Genomic DNA, 7,972 nt, shown 5'->3' with positions numbered 1-7,972 from the left:
AGCAATGTGGGAAGTGCTGGGGCAGTTTGGGACAACAGGGCCAAAATGTCACTTTCACAGTCCCAAAGTGCCATTTTCACAGTAAAAAGGCCTGGTTCACTTTTGCTTAGCTTAGTCTGTAACTTGAAAACTATGTACCGTATGGCCCTATAAACTGTGTTGGGATGAAAGCTAGCCACTTTGAGCAATGTGGGAAGTGCTGGGGCAGTTTGGGACAACAGGGCCAAAATGTCACTTTCACAGTCCCAAAGTGCCATTTTCACAGTAAAAAGGCCTGGTTCACTTTTGCTTAGCTTAGTCTGTAACTTGAAAACTATGTACCGTATGGCCCTATAAACTGTGTTGGGATGAAAGCTAGCCACTTTGAGCAATGTGGGAAGTGCTGGGGCAGTTTGGGACAACAGGGCCAAAATGTCACTTTCACAGTCCCAAAGTGCCATTTTCACAGTAAAAAGGCCTGGTTCACTTTTGCTTAGCTTAGTCTGTAACTTGAAAACTATGTACCGTATGGCCCTATAAACTGTGTTGGGATGAAAGCTAGCCACTTTGAGCAATGTGGGAAGTGCTGGGGCAGTTTGGGACAACATGGCCAAAACCCTAACCCTAACCCTAACCCTTTCACAGTCCCAAAGTGCCATTTTCACAGTAAAAAAAAATAGATTCATTTTGCTTAGCTTAGTCTGTAACTTGAAAACTATGTACAGTATGGCCCTATAAACTGTGTTGGGATGAAAGCTAGCCACTTTGAGCAATGTGGGAAGTGCTGGGGCAGTTTGGGACAACAGGGCCAAAATGTCACTTTCACAGTCCCAAAGTGCCATTTTCACAGTAAAAAGGCCTGGTTCACTTTTGCTTAGCTTAGTCTGTAACTTGAAAACTATGTACCGTATGGCCCTATAAACTGTGTTGGGATGAAAGCTAGCCACTTTGAGCAATGTGGGAAGTGCTGGGGCAGTTTGGGACAACAGGGCCAAAACCCTAACCCTAACCCTAACCCTTTCACAGTCCCAAAGTGCCATTTTCACAGTAAAAAAAAAAAGATTCATTTTGCTTAGCTTAGTCTGTAACTTGAAAACTATGTACCGTATGGCCCTATAAACTGTGTTGGGATGAAAGCTAGCCACTTTGAGCAATGTGGGAAGTGCTGGGGCAGTTTGGGACAACAGGGCCAAAATGTCACTTTCACAGTCCCAAAGTGCCATTTTCACAGTAAAAAGGCCTGGTTCACTTTTGCTTAGCTTAGTCTGTAACTTGAAAACTATGTACCGTATGGCCCTATAAACTGTGTTGGGATGAAAGCTAGCCACTTTGAGCAATGTGGGAAGTGCTGGGGCAGTTTGGGACAACAGGGCCAAAATGTCACTTTCACAGTCCCAAAGTGCCATTTTCACAGTAAAAAGGCCTGGTTAACTTTTGCTTAGCTTAGTCTGTAACTTGAAAACTATGTACCGTATGGCCCTATAAACTGTGTTGGGATGAAAGCTAGCCACTTTGAGCAATGTGGGAAGTGCTGGGGCAGTTTGGGACAACAGGGCCAAAATGTCACTTTCACAGTCCCAAAGTGCCATTTTCACAGTAAAAAGGCCTGGTTCACTTTTGCTTAGCTTAGTCTGTAACTTGAAAACTATGTAACGAATGGCCCTAAAAACTGTGTTGGGATGAAAGCTAGCCACTTTGAGCAATGTGGGAAGTGCTGGGGCAGTTTGGGACAACAGGGCCAAAACCCTAACCCTAACCCTTTCACAGTCCCAAAGTGCCATTTTCACAGTAAAAAAAAAAAGATTCATTTTGCTTAGCTTAGTCTGTAACTTGAAAACTATGTACAGTATGGCCCTATAAACTGTGTTGGGATGAAAGCTAGCCACTTTGAGCAATGTGGGAAGTGCTGGGGCAGTTTGGGACAACAGGGCCAAAATGTCACTTTCACAGTCCCAAAGTGCCATTTTCACAGTAAAAAGGCCTGGTTCACTTTTGCTTAGCTTAGTCTGTAACTTGAAAACTATGTACCGTATGGCCGTATAAACTGTGTTGGGATGAAAGCTAGCCACTTTGAGCAATGTGGGAAGTGCTGGGGCAGTTTGGGACAACAGGGCCAAAACCCTAACCCTAAACCTAACCCTTTCACAGTCCCAAAGTGCCATTTTCACAGTAAAAAAAAAAAGATTCATTTTGCTTAGCTTAGTCTGTAACTTGAAAACTATGTACCGTATGGCCCTATAAACTGTGTTGGGATGAAAGCTAGCCACTTTGAGCAATGTGGGAAGTGCTGGGGCAGTTTGGGACAACAGGGCCAAAATGTCACTTTCACAGTCCCAAAGTGCCATTTTCACAGTAAAAAGGCCTGGTTCACTTTTGCTTAGCTTAGTCTGTAACTTGAAAACTATGTACCGTATGGCCCTATAAACTGTGTTGGGATGAAAGCTAGCCACTTTGAGCAATGTGGGAAGTGCTGGGGCAGTTTGGGACAACAGGGCCAAAATGTCACTTTCACAGTCCCAAAGTGCCATTTTCACAGTAAAAAGGCCTGGTTCACTTTTGCTTAGCTTAGTCTGTAACTTGAAAACTATGTACCGTATGGCCCTATAAACTGTGTTGGGATGAAAGCTAGCCACTTTGAGCAATGTGGGAAGTGCTGGGGCAGTTTGGGACAACAGGGCCAAAATGTCACTTTCACAGTCCCAAAGTGCCATTTTCACAGTAAAAAGGCCTGGTTCACTTTTGCTTAGCTTAGTCTGTAAATTGAAAACTATGTACCGTATGGCCCTAAAAACTGTGTTGGGATGAAAGCTAGCCACTTTGAGCAATGTGGGAAGTGCTGGGGCAGTTTGGGACAACAGGGCCAAAACCCTAACCCTAACCCTAACCCTTTCACAGTCCCAAAGTGCCATTTTCACAGTAAAAAAAAAAAGATTCATTTTGCTTAGCTTAGTCTGTAACTTGAAAACTATGTACCGTATGGCCCTATAAACTGTGTTGGGATGAAAGCTAGCCACTTTGAGCAATGTGGGAAGTGCTGGGGCAGTTTGGGACAACAGGGCCAAAATGTCACTTTCACAGTCCCAAAGTGCCGTTTTCACAGTAAAAAGGCCTGGTTCACTTTTGCTTAGCTTAGTCTGTAACTTGAAAACTATGTACCGTATGGCCCTATAAACTGTGTTGGGATGAAAGCTAGCCACTTTGAGCAATGTGGGAAGTGCTGGGGCAGTTTGGGACAACAGGGCCAAAATGTCACTTTCACAGTCCCAAAGTGCCATTTTCACAGTAAAAAGGCCTGGTTCACTTTTGCTTAGCTTAGTCTGTAACTTGAAAACTATGTACCGTATGGCCCTATAAACTGTGTTGGGATGAAAGCTAGCCACTTTGAGCAATGTGGGAAGTGCTGGGGCAGTTTGGGACAACAGGGCCAAAATGTCACTTTCACAGTCCCAAAGTGCCATTTTCACAGTAAAAAGGCCTGGTTCACTTTTGCTTAGCTTAGTCTGTAAATTGAAAACTATGTACCGTATGGCCCTAAAAACTGTGTTGGGATGAAAGCTAGCCACTTTGAGCAATGTGGGAAGTGCTGGGGCAGTTTGGGACAACAGGGCCAAAACCCTAACCCTAACCCTTTCACAGTCCCAAAGTGCCATTTTCACAGTAAAAAAAAAAAGATTAATTTTGCTTAGCTTAGTCTGTAACTTGAAAACTATGTACCGTATGGCCCTATAAACTGTGTTGGGATGAAATCTAGCCACTTTGAGCAATGTGGGAAGTGCTGGGGCAGTTTGGGACAACAGGGCCAAAATGTCACTTTCACAGTCCCAAAGTGCCGTTTTCACAGTAAAAAGGCCTGGTTCACTTTTGCTTAGCTTAGTCTGTAACTTGAAAACTATGTACCGTATGGCCCTATAAACTGTGTTGGGATGAAAGCTAGCCACTTTGAGCAATGTGGGAAGTGCTGGGGCAGTTTGGGACAACAGGGCCAAAATGTCACTTTCACAGTCCCAAAGTGCCATTTTCACAGTAAAAAGGCCTGGTTCACTTTTGCTTAGCTTAGTCTGTAACTTGAAAACTATGTACCGTATGGCCCTATAAACTGTGTTGGGATGAAAGCTAGCCACTTTGAGCAATGTGGGAAGTGCTGGGGCAGTTTGGGACAACAGGGCCAAAATGTCACTTTCACAGTCCCAAAGTGCCATTTTCACAGTAAAAAGGCCTGGTTCACTTTTGCTTAGCTTAGTCTGTAACTTGAAAACTATGTACCGTATGGCCCTAAAAACTGTGTTGGGATGAAAGCTAGCCACTTTGAGCAATGTGGGAAGTGCTGGGGCAGTTTGGGACAACAGGGCCAAAACCGTAACCCTAACCCTTTCACAGTCCCAAAGTGCCATTTTCACAGTAAAAAAAAAAAGATTCATTTTGCTTAGCTTAGTCTGTAACTTGAAAACTATGTACCGTATGGCCCTATAAACTGTGTTGGGATGAAAGCTAGCCACTTTGAGCAATGTGGGAAGTGCTGGGGCAGTTTGGGACAACAGGGCCAAAATGTCACTTTCACAGTCCCAAAGTGCCATTTTCACAGTAAAAAGGCCTGGTTCACTTTTGCTTAGCTTAGTCTGTAACTTGAAAACTATGTACGGTATGGCCCTATAAACTGTGTTGGGATGAAAGCTAGCCACTTTGAGCAATGTGGGAAGTGCTGGGGCAGTTTGGGACAACAGGGCCAAAACCCTAACCCTAACCCTAACCCTTTCACAGTCCCAAAGTGCCATTTTCACAGTAAAAAAAAAAAGATTCATTTTGCTTAGCTTAGTCTGTAACTTGAAAACTATGTACCGTATGGCCCTATAAACTGTGTTGGGATGAAAGCTAGCCACTTTGAGCAATGTGGGAAGTGCTGGGGCAGTTTGGGACAACAGGGCCAAAATGTCACTTTCACAGTCCCAAAGTGCCATTTTCACAGTAAAAAGGCCTGGTTCACTTTTGCTTAGCTTAGTCTGTAACTTGAAAACTATGTACCGTATGGCCCTATAAACTGTGTTGGGATGAAAGCTAGCCACTTTGAGCAATGTGGGAAGTGCTGGGGCAGTTTGGGACAACAGGGCCAAAATGTCACTTTCACAGTCCCAAAGTGCCATTTTCACAGTAAAAAGGCCTGGTTCACTTTTGCTTAGCTTAGTCTGTAACTTGAAAACTATGTACCGTATGGCCCTATAAACTGTGTTGGGATGAAAGCTAGCCACTTTGAGCAATGTGGGAAGTGCTGGGGCAGTTTGGGACAACAGGGCCAAAATGTCACTTTCACAGTCCCAAAGTGCCATTTTCACAGTAAAAAGGCCTGGTTCACTTTTGCTTAGCTTAGTCTGTAACTTGAAAACTATGTACCGTATGGCCCTATAAACTGTGTTGGGATGAAAGCTAGCCACTTTGAGCAATGTGGGAAGTGCTGGGGCAGTTTGGGACAACAGGGCCAAAATGTCACTTTCACAGTCCCAAAGTGCCATTTTCACAGTAAAAAGGCCTGGTTCACTTTTGCTTAGCTTAGTCTGTAACTTGAAAACTATGTACCGTATGGCCCTATAAACTGTGTTGGGATGAAAGCTAGCCACTTTGAGCAATGTGGGAAGTGCTGGGGCAGTTTGGGACAACAGGGCCAAAATGTCACTTTCACAGTCCCAAAGTGCCATTTTCACAGTAAAAAGGCCTGGTTCACTTTTGCTTAGCTTAGTCTGTAACTTGAAAACTATGTACCGTATGGCCCTATAAACTGTGTTGGGATGAAAGCTAGCCACTTTGAGCAATGTGGGAAGTGCTGGGGCAGTTTGGGACAACATGGCCAAAACCCTAACCCTAACCCTAACCCTTTCACAGTCCCAAAGTGCCATTTTCACAGTAAAAAAAAAAAGATTCATTTTGCTTAGCTTAGTCTGTAACTTGAAAACTATGTACAGTATGGCCCTATAAACTGTGTTGGGATGAAAGCTAGCCACTTTGAGCAATGTGGGAAGTGCTGGGGCAGTTTGGGACAACAGGGCCAAAATGTCACTTTCACAGTCCCAAAGTGCCATTTTCACAGTAAAAAGGCCTGGTTCACTTTTGCTTAGCTTAGTCTGTAACTTGAAAACTATGTACCGTATGGCCCTATAAACTGTGTTGGGATGAAAGCTAGCCACTTTGAGCAATGTGGGAAGTGCTGGGGCAGTTTGGGACAACAGGGCCAAAACCCTAACCCTAACCCTAACCCTTTCACAGTCCCAAAGTGCCATTTTCACAGTAAAAAAAAAAAGATTCATTTTGCTTAGCTTAGTCTGTAACTTGAAAACTATGTACCGTATGGCCCTATAAACTGTGTTGGGATGAAAGCTAGCCACTTTGAGCAATGTGGGAAGTGCTGGGGCAGTTTGGGACAACAGGGCCAAAATGTCACTTTCACAGTCCCAAAGTGCCATTTTCACAGTAAAAAGGCCTGGTTCACTTTTGCTTAGCTTAGTCTGTAACTTGAAAACTATGTACCGTATGGCCCTATAAACTGTGTTGGGATGAAAGCTAGCCACTTTGAGCAATGTGGGAAGTGCTGGGGCAGTTTGGGACAACAGGGCCAAAATGTCACTTTCACAGTCCCAAAGTGCCATTTTCACAGTAAAAAGGCCTGGTTAACTTTTGCTTAGCTTAGTCTGTAACTTGAAAACTATGTACCGTATGGCCCTATAAACTGTGTTGGGATGAAAGCTAGCCACTTTGAGCAATGTGGGAAGTGCTGGGGCAGTTTGGGACAACAGGGCCAAAATGTCACTTTCACAGTCCCAAAGTGCCATTTTCACAGTAAAAAGGCCTGGTTCACTTTTGCTTAGCTTAGTCTGTAACTTGAAAACTATGTAACGAATGGCCCTAAAAACTGTGTTGGGATGAAAGCTAGCCACTTTGAGCAATGTGGGAAGTGCTGGGGCAGTTTGGGACAACAGGGCCAAAACCCTAACCCTAACCCTTTCACAGTCCCAAAGTGCCATTTTCACAGTAAAAAAAAAAAGATTCATTTTGCTTAGCTTAGTCTGTAACTTGAAAACTATGTACAGTATGGCCCTATAAACTGTGTTGGGATGAAAGCTAGCCACTTTGAGCAATGTGGGAAGTGCTGGGGCAGTTTGGGACAACAGGGCCAAAATGTCACTTTCACAGTCCCAAAGTGCCATTTTCACAGTAAAAAGGCCTGGTTCACTTTTGCTTAGCTTAGTCTGTAACTTGAAAACTATGTACCGTATGGCCGTATAAACTGTGTTGGGATGAAAGCTAGCCACTTTGAGCAATGTGGGAAGTGCTGGGGCAGTTTGGGACAACAGGGCCAAAACCCTAACCCTAAACCTAACCCTTTCACAGTCCCAAAGTGCCATTTTCACAGTAAAAAAAAAAAGATTCATTTTGCTTAGCTTAGTCTGTAACTTGAAAACTATGTACCGTATGGCCCTATAAACTGTGTTGGGATGAAAGCTAGCCACTTTGAGCAATGTGGGAAGTGCTGGGGCAGTTTGGGACAACAGGGCCAAAATGTCACTTTCACAGTCCCAAAGTGCCATTTTCACAGTAAAAAGGCCTGGTTCACTTTTGCTTAGCTTAGTCTGTAACTTGAAAACTATGTACCGTATGGCCCTATAAACTGTGTTGGGATGAAAGCTAGCCACTTTGAGCAATGTGGGAAGTGCTGGGGCAGTTTGGGACAACAGGGCCAAAATGTCACTTTCACAGTCCCAAAGTGCCATTTTCACAGTAAAAAGGCCTGGTTCACTTTTGCTTAGCTTAGTCTGTAACTTGAAAACTATGTACCGTATGGCCCTATAAACTGTGTTGGGATGAAAGCTAGCCACTTTGAGCAATGTGGGAAGTGCTGGGGCAGTTTGGGACAACAGGGCCAAAATGTCACTTTCACAGTCCCAAAGTGCCATTTTCACAGTAAAAAGGCCTGGTTCACTTTTGCTTAGCTTAGTCTGTAAATTGAAAA

The sequence above is a fragment of the Protomyctophum bolini genome (assembly GCF_963924005.1).
Source record: "Protomyctophum bolini genome assembly, contig: SCAFFOLD_59, whole genome shotgun sequence".
Taxonomy (NCBI): Eukaryota; Metazoa; Chordata; class Actinopteri; order Myctophiformes; family Myctophidae; genus Protomyctophum; species Protomyctophum bolini.
This window is presented reverse-complemented; position numbering follows the sequence as displayed.